Genomic DNA, 19,549 nt, shown 5'->3' on the forward strand with positions numbered 1-19,549 from the left:
ACTCCCAGGAAGGGTTTAGGATAGAAACATCAATGGGAAAACATGTAAGAGCTCCTGCCTTCCCCCTCTGATGCAGACTTTCCTAGGCCAGATGCTGGGCAGGCCTAGTCCCTGACAATGTAAAAGAAGTAAGGTAAAAAGTAAGTCAAAAGTAATTAAAATTTGGGTTAGACCATCTCCCACCTCTTTCCAGTGACCCTCCCCTCTCACCTTTTTACATTCTCTGTATACCCTTCTGTGGGGAAATAGGTTGTACTTGCATAAACGGGTTAGAAGAAAGCTTAGGACGGAAAGCTGCCACCACAGGATGAAGGCGCCTGAGGTTAGCTAGTGAGATATTTTAATAGGGTCACGAGTAACTTGTTATATCACCTGCAGAAAATTACTTTCCACCTGGCACCAATGTACCTTGATTACAAATTCCCCTTATCCCCCCACCCTAGATCCTTTGCTTCTTACACACATGAGTTAATGATTACTATCAGATTGTTTTCTCGACATTCACCACGCCTGTAAGATCTTGTTGTCTTCACATTCACCACGTGGGTAATATCTTGTGAGCTCAGTAAATACAGAGACAAAAGCGATGTTCAGGGCTCTTGTCTCCTCCTGGATATTAGCCTCTTTTGTATTCAATTTTGTGTCCCCTTTTGCTGGACAAGAGAGAGCTCCAGACTGCGGGTCTGGAACACTCTTTCTGACATTAGGGCTCTGTGCCCCCGTCCCCTGGTAAGAATGTCTTCCCACCCCGTTCATCCTTCCTTCCAACCTGCTCCCCTGGAGACTAACTAAAGCTAGTCCATCTCCATCACTGTCCAGGCACTAGGACTTATGCTCTTTTATCTTTTCCTGTTAACTCTCAATTGGTTCCTAGGAAACCAAGCCTTGACCACATATTAAGAATTAGGAACAGGTGAAGTGGCACCCATGACTGCATTTTCTTTACAAGCAATATCACCCCCAAAGGGTAATGTTGCTAATGCCGCAACATCAAGAGCCAGTTTGAGATAGTAATGTGCCTCCCCACAATTAGAATAAGCTGAGACTTAATTTTCCTATACATCAGACAACTTCACCAATCCCACAGATAATTTTCTCTGGTGTAACAAAGGACCCAAGAGGCTGGAATTACATCATTGTTTTAGTTCTGAAATTTCCAAGACTCTCTGCAGCTGTAGGATACACTGAGAAGACCTACCAATGAAAACAAAAACAAAAAACCTGTCATGTCCTCAGCAACTCCTTCAATTACCCCTGCTACTGAGCTTTATCAGCTCTAACTGTTGAAGAGCACAGTGGGAGCTTCTCATTTTTATCATCTTAATATACTCTGAACCAAAAGAGTACAACACAGCAAAAGAAGAGAATTGGCAGTCTCAGTATTATGCCTTCTGGAAAGAAGTCACTGCTGCCATTTTGCTTGGGTGTGGTTCTTCAATCTGCTTCTGACATCTCTGAAGCTGAAGTCCTTTCAGACAACAGAGAAGAGGGTTCGTGCAAGGTCAGACAAATGGTTCCTCTCTGAGCCCGCCAGTGGTGATGAGACATTCAGTCCCAGCTGTCTGGGTGAGAGAGGCATCTGAGAGCACATCATTCTTCTCCCCCTCCCTGTCTGCTCCCTGTCCAGACTCCATCCAGACCATCATCTGCAGTAACCTCCTGGCTGATGCCCGGCCACCAAGCTGGGGTCTCTCCCACCAACCCTACTTACTCACGACCAGCATGATCTATCTAAATACAACAAAGGTGCCAGCACAGTAGAGGGCCTGAGGGAATGTATATTTGTTGGATGAGAGAATAAGTGTGAATGGATAAAATCTTACACCAAACCGTCAGCACTTTGGTAATCTGGGGAACATCTCTGCTGAGCTGTTCAAAGAAGGAGTTGGCATTTTATTTTTTTTAATAATAGTCTATTGTCAAGTTGGTTTCCATATAACACCAGGTGCTCATCCCCACAAGTGCCCTTCTCCATGCCCATCTCCCCCATTCCCTTCCCCCCACCCCTATCAGCCCTCAGTTTGTTCTCAGCGTTCAAGAGTCTCTCATGGTTTGCCTCCCTCCCTCTCCCCAACTATTTTTCTCCTTCTTCTCCCCCACGGTCCTCCGTCAAGTTCCTCCTAATCCTCCTATACGTGCAAACATACGGTATCTCTCCTTCTCTGCCTGACTTATGTCACTCAGCAGAACATCCTCAAGGTCCATCCACGTTGCTACACATGGCCAGATTTCATTCTTTCTCGTTGCCATGTAGTATTCCATGGTATAGATAAACCACATCTTCTTGATCCATTCATCTGTTGATGGACACTTAGGCTCTTTCCATGATTTGGCTATTGTTGAAAGTGCTGCTATGAACACTGGGGTACATGTGCCCCTATGCATCAGCACTCTTGTATCCCTTGGGTAAATTCCTAGCAGTGCTATTGCTGGGTCATAGGGGAGGAGTTGCATTTTAAACCAGACATTCATAACAGCACCTTGTTTTTAACTGCCAAAATAGTATCCAAAACAGGTGTTCCTCCAGGATAGGGTGACGTTCAGGGATGCCACACAACTGAAGTAGTGTTAGGCATGAGGTAGGGGGTCTGAGATGGGGTGAAGACATCTGTTGTATATATTACATGGGCATTTTTTTAAAAAACTTAAATAGGCAAGGAATTATGGTTTGCCTGTTCTTCAAAAAATGAAAAGTCTACCTTGAAAAGTCTTCTCACCATCCCTGTCGTCTATCTGTCTGTTTCCTGTGATTCAGGTAGCTACTATTATTGTTTTCTTGTGAATTCCTAGAGTTTCTTTATGCATATGCCAAGAATATATATAATCCCCACCATAATCTGTTTAAGCAAAAAGTAGCATACTGTTCTGCACATCCATTCTTATTTTGTTGTATGGATAGCCTATGATTTACCAGTCCTCTACTGATGAACATTTGTGTCGCTTCCAGTCCTTTGTTATTACAAATGGTGCTGCAGTGAATACGCTTGTACAAAATTCATTTGGCATCTGTGCAAGTATATCTGCAGGATGAATTCACAGAAGTGGAATTACTGCATCCTCTTTTTTAAGCTAAAAGTTTAACCATTTGCTTCATGGGCATTAAAACACTCCTGGGTCAAAATGACTGCATCAAAAGAACCATACTGATGTTGATACAAGACCAGAAAACCATTTTAATGGCATTGGCCAATGTGGGAAAAGAGGTTGATCAACTTTCAGCTACTACCAATCCCTTTCTTAAATGTTAGAGACGCCTGTTGGTTTTTGGCCACGTGGAATCAAAACCCTTTAAAACGGCCTTAGTATTAAACTTTAATAGAGCATCTTCTGTTTACATTTCCCAGAAATACATATGACCTTAGGCAAAAAAATCTACACTGAATAATAGCAAGTGCTTCATGATTCTTGTTGATTGTCAGAGGCCTGGCAAGAGCAAGGTAGGAGAAGTGATACTGTGAAGAAAAAGTACACAAATAAACACATCAGATGTAGGCCCAGAGTATGAGACTATTTGTGTCCCACGTGCAAACGTGCTCACCAGCAGGCATCAGTGTTGGAAGTGTTCTGTAAAAACCAGGTTGTTTATGTGTGTTATAAAAAGCAAGGCAAGTATATAAAAGGCATGTCCGATAAATGGAGAGATAGATGTTATTAGAGAATGTATTAGATACTGTAACCAGCAATTCAGCCTAACCTCATTCCTGACCTCCTGATCCATAATATCCAACATCCTACTCACCATCTTCATTTGAGTACCTCGAACTCCTCGTGTCTAAAATTGAACTATCGATACACCCCTCAAGAATCTGCTCTACTTACACTAGTCCTCATCACAGTCAAAGGCAAAGTCATTCTTGCAACTGCTCAAGCCAAAACACTGAGAGCCACCTTTTAACTCTTCTTTCCTTCTATAGCCAATATCTAGTACTTTAAAAACCAGGTTGGTTCTAACTCAGAGATTATCCAGAATCCTTGCATTTCTCACCATCTCTAGTGCTACCAGCCTGGTCCAAGCCACCACCATCTCCTCTCACCTGAATTGCAGTGTGAGTCCCCTCCCTGGCCTCACAAGTTATATTTCTGCCCCCAACAGTCTATTTTTCACACAGAGAGTAATCCTTTGAATATATAAAGCTAGGTTATCTGACACCTCTGATCAAACCCCTCCAGTGACTCCCCATCTAACTCATGACCTGGTCCCTTTATCTCTCCAATCTCACCGTTAGCTTTTCTTCCCCCTCACCCACTCTCTTCCAGGCACCAAGGACCACTGCAAAGTCCACTGCCTCTGCCTAAAACATCCTGCCCATCGATGTCCCAAAGACCTACTCCTGCACCTCCTGTAAATCTCTCTCCACTGTCACTTCTCAGGGAGGCCTATCCTAACCACTCTTTCAAATTAGAAAGCGATCCCTCTTCCAGCCCCCATTCCCTCTCCTCCTTTCCCCATCCTGTTTTTCCCACAGGACTTATCACCTTCCAACTTACCAGTTGTGCACTGTGCTCAGTTGTTACATTTACTATCTCTGTCTCCCCTGCTGAAGTGTAAGATCTGCAAGGGCAGCTCTTTTTGTCTATTTTGTTCACTACTCTATCCCAAGTACCTAAACCATGTCTGCCACTGAGCAGATACTTCAAAAATATTTGTAGAACGTGGGATGTCTGGGTGGCTCTGTCAGCTGAGCAGCTGACTCTTGATTTCACCTCAGGTCATGAACTCATGGTTTGTGGGTTCAAGTCCCACTGTCAGCACAGAGCCTGCCTCAGATCCTCAGGCTTCCCCACTTGTGCTCTCTTTCTCTCCCAAAAATAAATAAATGTTTTAAAAAATATTTCTAAGGGCACCTGGGTGACTCAGTCAATTGAGCAGCTGACTTCAGCTCAGGTCATGATCTTGCGGTCCATGAGTTCGAGCCCCGCATCAGGCTCTGTGCTAATAGCTCAGAGCCTGGAACCTGCTTCAGATTATGTGTCTCCCTCTCTCTCTGTCCCTCCCCACTCATGCTCTGTCTCTCTCTCAATATAATGTAAAAAACAATATTTGTAGAACAAATGAAGGAGTTTCTTCTTTGTAAGCTTCTTTAAATTAGACTGTACCATTTTAATAATTAAAAAGTTGGGGCAAATGTAGGATTCAGTATTTTTCTCATCAATCAACTCTCTGCAATGACTGCTTAACCCAAGGGTTCTCTCCTTGAAATTAAATAGAATTAAATCCATGGATCTCCTAACTTGATGTTACCACCCTGAAAGTTTATCTCCAGTTCCAGGTTCACCAGCTACCCTGGTGATCAAAAGCTGTTCAGCTGATTTTTTCAGCCATTGGTGACTTCTATCCAGCACCAGCCACACATACTCTCTTCACTGTGCTAACACTATTAGAGTAACAACAAAGATGGCCTTGATTAGTCTTTCGAATGCTCCTGAACAAGATACCTGTGTGGTCTCCTCAAAATACTTTACAGGTCTTACTTTGTGACAAACACAGAAAAATAGTTTTTTATAGAAAATGAGAACTTAGGCTTTCCTCTACCACCAGATTCCCTGCCAGCTAGTTTTTACCTCTTAGGTAGACAGCACCCGTGCTATTAGCTAATTTCCAGGCAGTAGGATGTGGACATTTCACTCTTTTGTTTGCTTTCATCCCCAGGAGCTCCAGTGGGTTCTCAGTTCACAAAGCTGGATTCATCCTGTTTTCACTTATCGACAAAGCATTTCAGAGTAAACATCTGCTGCTATGAACCTTCAGGCAAGTTGGTTGGGTGGAGGAATTACCCCAGACCCATGATCTCCATCAGCCACCTTAAACAAGTATATAATCTACGTAACAGATAATATGATTGCACATGAAAGGCAGGGTGGTATAATGTCAAATACACAGATTTGGGAGTCAAACCACAATGACTTGAGTCCTTTTTTTTTTTCAAGTAGGCTTCGCACCCAGCATGGAGCCCAACTTGAGGCTTGAACCCACAACCCTGAGCTCCAGACCTTAGCTGAGATCAAGAGTCAGACACTTAACCGACTGAGCCCCCCAGGCACCCTGAGTCCTGTCTTTGCTACCTGTCTATGACCTTGGGCAAGTCACAGTGCCTCAAATGGAAGTCAGAATGGTGGGATTAGTAAGAGAGATCTGCCCTAGGATTGTTTTGAGGATTAAATAAATCATGCCCACTACAAAATAAATTTCTAATAAATGACGTTTTAAAGCACCTGGTGGCTCAGTCGGTTAAGCATCCAACTTCGGCTCACGTCATGATCTCATGGTTTGTGGGTTCGAGCCCCACATCGGACTCTGTGCTGACAGCTCAGAGCCTGGAGCCTGCTTCAGATTCTGTGTCTCCCTCTCTCTGCCCCTCCCCTGCTTGTGCTCTCTCTCTGTCTCTCAAAAATGAACAAATGTCAAAAAAATTTTAATAAAAAATAAAGTACCATCAAGTTCTGCTACAGAACTAACTCTCTAGTTGTCCACCTCTGAACCAGATCAGTATTCCTGAGCCCCATTCATTTAGAAAGTTTGGGAGAACCTCTAATTTAGGCAGGATTTGCCAAGCACTTCCTGGTCTCTTTGCCCATGTTAGAAAATTACCAGCACACAGAGACACCCTCTACCTCAACTCAATGAGCATTCAGTAGAGAACCAAATAAACAGAAAAGCACAGATCACGCTCCACGGAAGGAATACCCATTCTCTGGTCTGTGAGCAACAATAGAGTTAGCATTTTTAGATGGAATCTGGGAGTGAGAAGAAATCAGACATCCTAGAGTCTAAGTTTCCATGCCCACCTCAGTCCCACACTTCTACGAACCCAAATATTATTTTCTTCACTGTTGATCCTTGGTAAGACTCAGTAGTCAGTGCATGCCCAGGCAATTAAGACTTGAGGCATCTCTCATTTTCCATTTTAGTCAATGATATCAGTGTCAAGCAACGTCTTGAAAAGTCAGAGTTTCCAGTACTCTATGCCCAAATTTCAGAACAAGAGCTGGAAAGTGATAGAAACCCCATGCAATCCTAAGCCCACACACAGTACTTGGGTTTCTAGCATTTAACCCAGTGAAATCACCTGGATGGAAGAAAATCTTATTTGTTGCAAAACTGAATTATGTTCTAAATGAATTAAAAGAGAATTTGTCTTTTCTGCCATTCTTGCCCTCCAAGAACGCATCTCAGTAAGATAAAATAGATTGCCAGGCTGATGTTTTGAGCACTCTGCCAAAATCCAAGAGACTGGAAGGGGACCTACAGGCACAAAGAAGCAATTCTACTTAGAAGTGTCACACTGCAGGTTGCCAATTAAAAGCTTTTGTCAAGATGCAGTCAGGCACGGAAGACTTCGTGTGTTATGAGATTTAGAGGCACCTGTGGTCCTGTGGGTAGGTTTCTTCCATCAGCTGGCACATGGGGTGGTATCCAGACATCTGCTGTGAAGGGAGGGAGGGCATTCCTACTGATAATTCTGGGACTCAAAGAGCATGGAGAGAATGAAGAATAGCAGGCTGAAAGTCAGACTATCCCCCTACTACTAATTCTATTATAAACCTGTCGGTTCTCTGGGCCTCAGTTTATCTTCTGCATGAGGATTTGAGCTGTAGGATCTCTCAGGTCTATAACTCCAGCCACAGGAAATGGAAGGCTGCTACTTCCCACAAAGGCTCTTTGTTGTGGAATTTCTAGACCCCATGCAAACAGGATCTTTAGAAATTAGCATTTTATTGATTTTGACATATGCTGTCATTGACACTTCTATTTTATGTGTTTTAATTACATGCTATTATTTACCACTGTGTCCTGAGGCCGTGTGTCGGGAATGGGTGAGATTTCATAAATCAGACCAATAGTTCCGTGTAGGGAATCCATTGACTCTCATGATATCGTTGTAATTATTTCCCTTCGATCAATAGAAAAGCTTTGATGTCCACTTTATAGCTGAGAGAAGGCTTCTTTCCATTTATCTTCCGCCTTGTTGAAAATGCACAAAGCCCTTATCCAGAAGTCACCCTCTCTGCTATCAAAATGAGCATTCTGTTTTGTTGTCAATGTTGCTGCTGTTATTAGATGCCTCCATCTCCCTCGGAGCCACCTCCGCTTGAGAGCCCGTTGTACTCTGCGGCATGCAGTCCTGACCTGGGACTGTGGATTCTGTCTTATTGCTCTCTCTGCCTCCATGTTGGTTTCCCTTTGGTCCCTACACACTGTGCTACAGGCTCTGGACCACCATTAATTTGAAACTTCTTCTAGATACTCACGTCATCAGGGATGTCATTGTTCATCACCCTTTCCACACTGCGCATGTCTACCTTGCACAGAGTTAGTGCTCAAGGGCATGTTGCTTAAACTTAATCAAGAGAAGAGAGGAGGGAATTCACACCTCTCCCAAGTTGAATCATCCTAGACCAACGGAGATTCACTTCAGAGCCTGTGCTCCAACCAGGACCGTGGCTTGAGGGGAAGAGGCTGTGGGCTGTTTGCTTTGAAGAGAATCACTGCATGTGTTAAATCCAGACAATATGAATGCCCCCAAAAATCCCATTATATAGAGTGAATTCCTAGAATGCTTTGGGGGATAGGTGATGGAAGGGTGGGAGAGTACGTCTGCCGATCATTTTCCGCATGCTCAAAAACCCTCTCTTGAGTATATATCTGCATAGAAATTAGGGACCAGAGCAAATGCAAACTTTCCCTCCTTCTCCCAAACACAATCCAATCTAATCCTGGTTCCTCCAAGGAGCAGGGCCTTTCCCCACACTAACATTTTCCTTTTTCCAGATTTCTACAGTCACGGGGATTTGCCTGATTGCACTTTTGTCTGTTTCACAGTTGTTTGTAGAAAGCTGTGTGCCAGGCGGCATCCAAACCCACTACATCTATCAGCCCACGGAATCCTCGTAACAGTCACGTGAGGTGGGCATTATTAATATTATTATTCAACCTATTGATGAGGAAACTGAGGCACAGGAGTTAGATAACTTGGCCAAGGTCACACAGCCAGTAGATGCCAGAGTCAGGACATAAATTCAGGCAGCTAAGCCCCAGAGCTTATGTTTTGGGTGAAAAAACAATTGGGCCCCCAATTGCACGTGGCTGCAGAAGTCCTCGACCGTTTCCTATGTGAATCTAATCGTTCTGAAGGCCAAGGCCACGTCTGGAGAGCTAGATGAAATAAATTAAAAAGACTCGCAGGACCCCTCCCTCCTGGCCTGGCCCGGCTGGGAGGAGACCCCTCCAAGGCGGGCCACCCAGCCCACAGCACGAAGGCTTTCCCATCACTCTCCGAGGCGGCTCCTCTGACAGGAACGTGAACTAGGGATCAGATGGTCTGGGAGGCTTCCTCCCCGTCCCCCAGGGCCAGCATCGTCCGGAGTGCGCTGCTGGCCTCCTCAGGCCATGCCACTGGCAGGAGAATTGTGGGAGGTGGGGCCTCCGCTCGCTGTCATCGCCCTCCACGGCGTCGCCTTGGTCGGGGAAGGGGAGGGGGGGGACGTGATCGTGATCATCTGGTTAAACTTTTTTTTTTTAATTTTTTTAAATTTCTTTATTTCTAGGAGACAGAGAGAGGGACAGCGTGAGCAGGGGAGGGTCAGAGAGAGGGGGAGTCACAGACTGAAACAGGCTCCAGGCTCTGAGCTGGCAGTCAGCACAGAGCCCGACGCGGGGCTCGAACCCACGAACCGCGAGATCATGACCTAAGCGAAAGTCGGACGCTTAACCGACTAAGCCACCCAGGCGCCCCTGGTTAAACTATTTTAACCATGACTTCCTGACTTTTGCCAGGAATTGATCATCAAATGTTTGGCGTCAGCCTGGGCTTTCCAATGGTACTGGGCGCATCCTGATGGGTGACACCTCGACTCCCACTATCTATTCCACCACTATCACATCCTCCCACCATATTCATTTAATACATATTTATTAGGCACCTCCTCTGTGTTGGGAGTGTTCTAGGTTCCAGGAACCCAGCAAGGACCCAGACTGTCAAGATCCCTATCTCATAGAGCTTACAGTTTAATGAGGGAGAAACCATAATATCCAGGTAAACAAACCAGCTAACGAGCTGAGAACACAGAGATCATCACAAGGACAATGAAGAGAATGCAAGAGAGTGATGAGATAAGAAAGACCTGAGGCAGGGCGCCTGGGTGGCTTAGTCAGTTAAGCGTCCGACTTTCGCTTAGGTCATGATCTCGCGGTTCGTGGGTTCGAGCCCCACATCAGGCTCTGTGCTGACTGCCAGCTCAGAGCCTGGAGCCTGTTTCAGAGTCTGTGTCTCCCTCTCTCTCTGACCCTCCCCTGCTCACGCTGTCTCTCTTTCTCTCTCCTCGAAATAAATAAAAAATATTTTTAAAAATGTAAAAAAAAAAAAAAGAAAGAAAGACCTGAGGAGCCTTAATAGATCAGGTGGCAAGAAAGGAGTCTCTAAGAAGGTCATATCTACACTGGGTCCTGAGAAAAAACAGCCAGTCCTGTGAGGATTTGAGGGGAAAAAAACTCCAAGCAGAAGAGCAGCAGGTGCAGAGGCCCTGAGGTACAAATGGGCTTAGAAAATTACAGAAGAAGAAAAGTACCTAAAGAGTGGCAATCCAGTGGGAGAGGGGAGGGAAGTAGAGCTCAGATTGTAAAGGTCCCAAAAGCTTGAATCCCGTGGGCCAGGATGTAAGAAACCATGTGATGTGGCTCAGGGCTGAGACCCACACCTCTATACCTGTGTGCCCTTAGCACATCGAGCTCCCTGAAACCACTGAGCACTCCCTCCAGAGTGCCCAGTTATCCCCCACAGTTGCCGCTTCAGCAGGCGCAGTGGTCCAACATGTGGACGTGGAATCATATTTCTGGGTTTCAACCCCTGCTCTGCTGCTCACTAGTTGAGTGACTTTGGGCAAATTATGGACCATAAGCTTCAGTTTTCTGGCCCGAAGAATGGGATGATAAAGTATGTATTCCAGAAGGTTATCACAAGGGTTAAATCATACAATGAGTGTCTCGTGCTCAGTACCAGCAGTGGCATGCTGAAAGCAAGCTCATAAAGCAGCTTTTATGTTGTGGTGGTTATTTTTATTAATCTTGGTAGGAAATCAGCCCTGAAGTATAAACACTGCCTGGTAGAAAGTGCTGGAATCTCTTGCATCAGCTATATTGGCTTCTGAGCTAACAGCAGCAGACTTAGTGAAAAGGATCAAAAAGGAAAAAAAATGGTATACTCCAAAACATCTACTCTTCTCCAAATAGCATGATCGCTAATTTTTTTTCATGCAACCTACTGGAAAGTTCTAATCTTATTCATTTAAAACCCCAAGCTTGAGTCGGTTTTCCGTTAGCGTATGTACCGAGACAACACCAGAAGCAGCAAGACCCAGTGATGGAGAATCTCTAAGTGAAAATGTAGGGCACCGCGACAAGAAACTCAACTCTTTGCCAAATGGAAAGAGATGAGCATTTAACCCGAGCGATGCCAAGGCCAGGATTTCTGTTCAGATTTCCTGAGAAAGAAAGGTTTTGTCAAAAACATTTTCTTTTCTTTGGTGCGCCAAGGATTCATGAAGAACCAAGCCCTGGCGCCATCTCCTGGCGGTCTCCAAAACTGAAAAACAGGCGCCAACCGCAAGGGACCCCTGCCCTCCTCGACCGAAATGAAGATCAGGAGATAAACTGGTAATTTCATAGTGACTTTTGTGTGTTTCAACCTCCTGTTAAATATTTGAATTGAGATGAGCAGATGGTCAGCTACTTCCGGTCCCCACAAGGGACAGTCCCCGTTGGGCCACCACTTCCTTTGTTTCTATAAGAGCTTGTCAACCAGCAAGGCACCCAGAGATCAGAGGCGGCATATTGACTGTCAGCGGGCCACGCTTGGCCCGGCACCCAGTGCACCCAATTTCCATTTGCCAATAATTCTACTCTGTGGATACTTTCTACAAAGAAATCAAGCTTGGAATCTGCCCTCAAGGAGCTGGGCTCCCAGCTTACTTCAGAATTGCAAATCTAAGTTTACCTCAGTACCCAGAATCTCCCGGGAAGCCTCAGTTTGGGGTCTCGCTCTCCCTAGAAAAAGAACAGATGGCCGCCCTTGTTGTCATGGCCGCTTTCACTTCCTGAAGATTTGGTGAGGGCAGGTGGCTTCCTAGCCTGGGTGGCGTCAGCAGTTTTCACCTACGTCTAGTCGCATCTCCAATCCAGGTAAGCTGGTATCAGCAAACACAGCGTGAAATGGCCCAGAAAAATCGTTCTTCTAGGGTGCTGACTGAGGAGTGAACCAGTGTCCCAAAGAATTCTGATTCATTTCTCAGGGAAGTGGGAAGGGGGCGGCGGGGTGGAGAAACACAGCACAGTTTGGGAGGACAGAAAAGCTACTGGCTAGACCAGTCTAAATACATATTCTTTACTGAAGCATATGTATTTACTGATTTAAAATGCTTTGAGGGACACCTGGGTGGCTCAGCTGGTTAAGCGACTGACTTCAACTCAGGTCATGATCTCATGGTTCATGAGTTCAAGCCCTGCATCAGGCTCATGAGCCTGGAGCCTACTTGGGATTCTGTGTGTGTGTGTCTCTCTCTCTGCCGCACCACTGCTTGTAATCTGTCTCAAAAATAAATAAATGTTTTAAAAAAAGTTTTAATAAAAAAATGCTTTGTGGGGCACCTGGGTGGCTCAGTTAGTTGAGCATCTGACTCATGATTTGGGCTCAGGTAACGATTTCACAGTCTGTGAGATCGAGCCCCACGATCTCTGTGGACTCTGTGCTGACAGGGCGGAGCCTCCTTGGGATGACCTCTCTCCCTCTCTTCCTCTCTCCCACTTGCACAGGTTCTCTCTCTCTCTCTCTCTCTCTCAAAATAAACATTTTAAAAAATAAAAATGTATTCGGGCGCCTGGGTGGCTCAGTTGGTTAAGCATCTGACCAGCTCAAGTCATGATCTCACAGTTCATGGGTTTGAGCCCCTTGTTGGGCTCTGTGCTGACAGCTCAGAGCCTGGAGTCTGCTTCAGATTCTGTGTCTCCCCCTCTCTCTGCCCCTCCCCCATTCATACTCTGTCTCTCTCTCTCAAAAATAAATAATAAAAACATTTTTAAAAATAAAAATATAAGATGCTTTGACCCCTTCCCGTTTGTCAGATAATGTGATAAGCACTTCACCTATAGCTCCTCACTTAATCTCAACAACACGTGCAATTGATACCATTTTTAATTTCCATTTAACAGAGAAGAAAACACACTTAGAGAGAGCTTAAATAACTTGCCCAAGATCTTAGAGCAAGTAAATGGTAGAGACAGGGTTCAAACCTGTCCTCTTAACCACTGTAGTGAAGTATCTTTCAGGGACCCAGGACTCGGGATTTTCTCAGGCACTAATGAAAACACTCCTTAGATTTTCAGGATGAATGAAATCGGATAGTTCTGCACAGATAACAAAGGTGCTCCTCAGAGCCCTCCACAGTGAGGGCATGTGTGGTGAGAAGAAGAGGTGTGTTAGCATCAGGCACCACCAAACCTCACTCCTTCTTGAATAGCACCCACCCCGTGTAAATGCTTTGCCTTAGTCTTCATGTGCCTGATGCAGTTACTGACCCATAGCCCTCATCCTCAGGCAGTTTTCAAAGGACTGACAGTAATTTTCTCACAGCATCCATGCCTGACAGTTGATTTCTCATGGTTATTTGCCAAAGCACAACTACAAATGCCATTAACTGGTAATAAAACTTGCCAGCCGTTTCTAAAACCCAGTGCTGGCAACTGCTCTGAGGTCCCTGGGGACCCTTGTTTTACCACATCTTGCTAAAGCAAATATTTTTTTGATGCTAAAACGCCAAAGGAGGAAATTTATCTTTTGCTCTTCCCAAAGTTTATAGAACTATGTGGGTCAGGAGTGAAGAGACAGTCTTAAAAATCATAGAAAGAGGGGCACCTGGGTGGCTCAGTCAGTTAAGCATCTGACCTTGGCTCAGGTCATGATCTCATAGTTGGTGAGTTCGAGCCCCGTGTCAGACTCTGTGCTGACAGCCAGCTCAGAGCCTGGAGTCTGTTTCAGACTCTGTGTCTCCCTCTCTCTCTGACCCCACCCCCCGGACCCCCACTCACTCTCTCTCTCTCTCTCTCTGTCTCCCTCTCAGAAATAAATTTTTGAAAAATAAAAATAAAAATCATAGAAAGCATTCAGGATTCCTGATTCTAAAAATCAACCCATTTGCCTCAATATATAAATGTCATACTTTTTCCAGATAACACTTCTTTAAAAAAAAAAAAGTAAGAATTTAAAAAGCATTCATTAACCATCTTTTGGGTTCCTGACACACTGTGCATACAAGGAAAGGTGACTGTGCCTGCCTTCAAGGTGCTTATAATCTAGTTATGCAGACAAGACCCACACATGAAGCAACTCTAGAATGAGACAAGCCAAGGCACAGTCACCTGTGAGATGGAGAGGTACAGAGTGGGGACTCTCCTGCTCAGAAACAGAAATGGTCAGCCTCGTCCAAGCTGTCAGAGGAGAAGCCCACCTGTTCTCCCACTCCCTAGTCCCTGGCCTTATACACGTCACTGGACCTCAGTAATCAGATCTGTAAAATGGCAGAGCTGAGCCACTCATACCACAAATTTGTGTTCCGCATTCACCGTAAAGCAGGCACTATTTGTGATACAGTGGCGAACAAGATAAGGGCGCCACACTAATGGGTTTTATGGTCTGGTGGAGGGAAAGGGGAAGGCAGACAGATGAATGATAAATGCATGACGTAGCAGACCAGGGCTCTGAAGAAAAGTAAATCAAGATTAAGGTAAAGGTGAGTGACGGGCCATGTCAGGAAGGTAACTCTGGAGTCTCAGCCATCAAGCACCATTGGTGTGTGGATGTGGAAGACGTGAGGGAGCAACTCAAACTGGTATTAGAAGAGCGTTCCTGGAAGAATGAACAGAGAGGCAAGGCCCTGAGATAGGAATGACTCGAAATGTTTGAGGAACAGCACAGACACCAGTGTGGCCGAATCCCTATGGGGGTCTAGAGAATAGAAAATGAAGAGAAGCCAAGAGCCAGACCATGAAGAGCCATGAAAGCCAAGGTAAGAGTTCAGGTGAGAAGCCCCAGGAGGCTTAAGAATGTGTACCAGAGCACCCAAACCATCTCTGATCTGAAGGGGTGGGACCTGAACAAGATGTTCCTTGTGTAGGATCTAAAACGGAGCAGTCCAAATGCCAAGTAGTCACATTGAAGATGGTATGAACCCCTTTGCAGGGAGTGATTTAATTGAGGAAGTAACCAGACTAAGGAGAAAAAAATATCAGGGGAAAAAGTTGAGAGACCAAGAAGGGTCCCAGGCATTTATGAGAAAACTGTAAACTATGTGGTGCCTCCGACCATTGACAGGCAGCCGCGCCCTGGTACCATCCCTCCTCTGTCCCAAAACTCCCAATTTGGTGCCCTGTTAGGGCCGCACAAGACCGCATCCCTCTAAACACCAACCAGGCATTCAAAATTCACCAGTCCTATGTTTCACAGCTACTGTTAACTCTAATATAGGTAACAGGTGGATGCTAATGTTGAATAAATCCATGCCGATTAGTTAGTGCTTCTCAAATTTCTTTCTTTGTATTTACTATTTCTTTCTAAAGCAGGAGACAGAAAACACATGGCTCTAGAATGTCTGCCAGATATAAAGTGAAGCAGCCCATCCCAAGCAAAACACTTAATGGAATACTTGCACTTTATCTTAAAATTCATGTGAATGTTCCTTCTATTCCAGATTTACTTATAAGAACTCAACAACAATGTTTTATATCATCCAAGTAGCAGATATGACCCTCAAAGAATATATGCCACATTTGTCCTGTGCTTTGCCAAACGCCTAGCACACCATCCCATGTCCCCAGGGCTGGGGAAACTCAGCTTGAAAAACATGAGTCACTAAACCCAATGAAAACACTCCGCTCTCTTAAAAGAACCCCTCGTAGTTGCCAATATCTGGGATTTCAAGCATCATCACTCATTATAAGACGCAACCTATGAGGTAGAGAGCTCCTAAAAGCAGGTGTGGATGTCTTCCGGAATAAAATCACTAATGCCACCTTTATTCTACAGTTGTCGGTCTTATAAAAGCACGTTACTGACACAAGTTGGAAATACTCTGCATCCCAGCTATCTCTAAATCTCAGCAGACAATAATGCGAATAGCATGTGCAATATAGCCATTCCATAGCCATTCCAAAGACTGAGTAGATTCCTTCAGTGCTGCATGCTCTTAGGAAGTGACGCTCTCACCGTGAGTAAGAAAGCATTCACAAAGAAATTGGCACCTCCGCTGTCACCTAAATGGTAGTTTACAGCAATTCTGGGGGGAGGCGATGTTTCTCATATTGTGTTTCCTTAATAGTTGACAATATCTTGGCTCATACGGCGGTGGGTTTGAGATAAAAATGATTATTTGTATATACACAGTTGCCCACACAGATGGGAGAAAATGTTTATTTGGAGGGGGAAAAAAGAAATTAGAAGGGAAAAAAAAAACCCTCCGTGATACATGCATCAATACTATTATGATTACACAATACTATATTAACAATATTTTGAGGGAGTTCATCTAAATAGCCATCCTTCCTTCCAACTCAGAATCCACATAATTACAGCTTTCTGGCTACCAGAAAAGGAAAGGATGCCATGTTGGATGCTGCCCGCGCCGGTGGGGTTGAGCAGGCTGCTGCTGCCACCCAGTGGTGACTACCGAAATGGCAACCGCAGGAAGCTTCAGCTACTTCCAACCAAAGAGAAAATTTATTTCCTAAGTAATTCCTGTTTTCAATTCTCTCACATTGACAGAAATTACAATAAATAATAAACACTGGATGATTTATGTAATTCTAGCTTCATTGTGTAGTACGAAATGTACTGAAGATAAAGTAAATATGTAAACATTTCATTTTACCTACTCCCTAAATAACTAGTTTATGTTGTATTTACAGTATAGATTACTTTCTTTTTTTGTTTTTGATGTTTTTAATGTTTGTTTATTTTTGAGAGTGAGACAGAGTGCAAACAGGGGAGGGGCAGAGAGAGAGAGAGAGAGGGAGACACAGAATCTGAAGTAGTCTCCAGGCTCTGAGCTGTCAGCACAGAGCCCGATGTGGGGCTCGAACTAACGAACCGCAAGATCATGACCTGAGCTGAAGTCAGACACTTAACTGACTGAGCCACCCAGGCGCCCCTACTTTCTTTTAAATTTAGGTCTGATATATGGTTTTTATGCTTAACAAAAATGAATACCCCAAATCCAAAGGAATTAGTGTTTTTGTTTTACAGTGCAAAAACACCTCAATCTGTGATGACAGTTTTTGCCCATTCTTTTTTTTTAAAGTTTATTTATTTTGAGAGAAAGAGAGACCACAAGTGGGAGATGGGCAGAGAGCAGGAGGGAGGGAGAGAGAGAATCCCACACAGGCTCCATACTGCCAGGGTAGAGCCGACATGGGGCTCAGACCCAGGAACCATGAGATCATGACAGGAGCCAAAGTCGGATGCTAAATTGACTGAGCCACCTGGGCATCACTAATTTTTGTTCTTTCTTTTTGATTAAGCTAAGCATTGGTTTTAGGTAGAATCCTCCAACCTAAAAATATTTTAAGAATCCTCATAAGTTAGAGAAATCTTTGTTTAACACATAAATTAGTTTTCAAGCTGGATATTATAAGAATATCCTAATGATTGACTTTACAAATTAACAGAGGCAAATTCAAGGGTGGATTAGCTGGGCAGCTTCCCAGGAAACCGATCAACAAGTTGCGCCAAAACATCAAGGAAACTGTAATAAAATGTGAAAAACTGAATTTATGAAATCTCTATTTTAGATAGAGTACTATATCAAATCTGAAGGGATATATTTCTTAAGTTTATTTATTTTTGAGAGAGCAAAAGAGTGTGACTGAGGGAGGGGCAGACAGAGGAAGAGAGAATCCCAAGCAGGCTCCTCACTGTCAGCATAGAGTGCGATGTGGGGCTCGATCTCACAAACCGTGAGATCATGACAAAAATCAAGAGTCAGATGCTTAACTGACTGAGCCACCCAGCCACTCCTGAAGGAGTACTTCTGATAACTATTTTGGACTTGGGAGAAGGATCCCCATCCCTCAAGTAGAATTATAAAACTGCCTTTAAGAAAGCAGTTAAAATATCTAGTGAGCTGGGAATAGAAGGTTATTCTCTTTATTTGATAAAAGGTCAAATGTTTTTCGTTTTTTTACCAAAACTCTTCAGCAATTATACCAAATGGTGAGGTATTAGGAGCAATGCAACCATGTTTATGATAGCAAAACACTGGAAAAATTTTAATATCCATCAGTCAGAGAATGGGTCAATAAATTGTGGTTATTTCACAACAGAATACTAAATAGCAGTTAAAATTAATTAGGCATATGGATCTACACGTATAGTGCTTGAAAACAGATTTAGTGGGGGAAAAAAGCCTGTTTTGGAACATTGCATGAAGGAATCTACCATTCATATAAATGACAAAAATGCACAGCATCATTCCATATTGATTACAGATTCATAAAAAGTATATACATATGGGCTAAATTCACAACCAAATTCATGATAGCATTGCCTCTGGGGGAGAGTGGGGAGAAATGGGCCTTCACCTTTAGGTGTAATATTTTATTCTATTTAAAAAAGGAGACTGAGATGGAGCGCCTGGGTGGTATGGTCAATTAAGTGCCTGACTGTTTATTTTGTTCCAGGTCATGATCACATGGTTCATGGGATGGAGCCCTGAGTCAGGCTCTGTACTGACAGCACAGTCTACTTGGGTTTCCCTCTCCCTCTCGCTCTCTGCCCCGCCCGCTCTCTCCCTCTCTCTCTCAAAATAAATAAATAAACTTTTCAAAACAAAGAAATAAAAAAGAGACAGAAGATATGAAGTAAATATGACCAAATATTCAATATCTGTTTGCTTCATGTGATTTCATAAGTGTTTTTCATTATCCTTTCCTTAGTCCATTAAAAAGCAAAAGACTGTGCTCAAATTCATTGCACGATCTTTGTTACACTGAGTATGGTATGTAAGCCTAGCGTCAGAGCTAAAAAAAAAAAAAAAAACAAAACTAAAGTAAACTAAACTAAAAACAGGGGTCCTGAGTGTCCTCCTTACTCCACAGAGTGCTCAGCTTTTCCTCTGAATAAATTCAGGTCAGGGGCGCCTGGGAGGCTCAGTCGGTTAAGCGTCCGACTTTCGCTTAGGTCATGATCTCGCGGTTCGTGGGTTCGAGCCCCGCGTCGGGCTCTGTGCTGACAACTCAGAGCCTGGAACTTGCTTTGGATTCTGTGTCTCCCTCCCTCTCTGACCCTCCCCTGCTTACACTCTGTCTCTGTATATATACCTCAAAAATAAAATAAACCTTAAAAAATTTTTTAAATATCTTTTAAATAAATTCAGGTCAAACACTCAAGAATACTTGGTTTGAAGGTGCATCAGTTTCCGCCCAGGGTGCCTTCATGCCTCCTCCAACCCTTATATTAAAACATTCAGTCTGAGGGGCGCCTGGGTGGCTTAGTCGGTTAAGCGTCCGACT

The sequence above is a fragment of the Crocuta crocuta genome, unplaced genomic scaffold, assembly GCF_008692635.1.
Source record: "Crocuta crocuta isolate KB4526 unplaced genomic scaffold, BGI_CrCroc_1.0 scaffold503, whole genome shotgun sequence".
Taxonomy (NCBI): domain Eukaryota; kingdom Metazoa; phylum Chordata; class Mammalia; order Carnivora; family Hyaenidae; genus Crocuta; species Crocuta crocuta.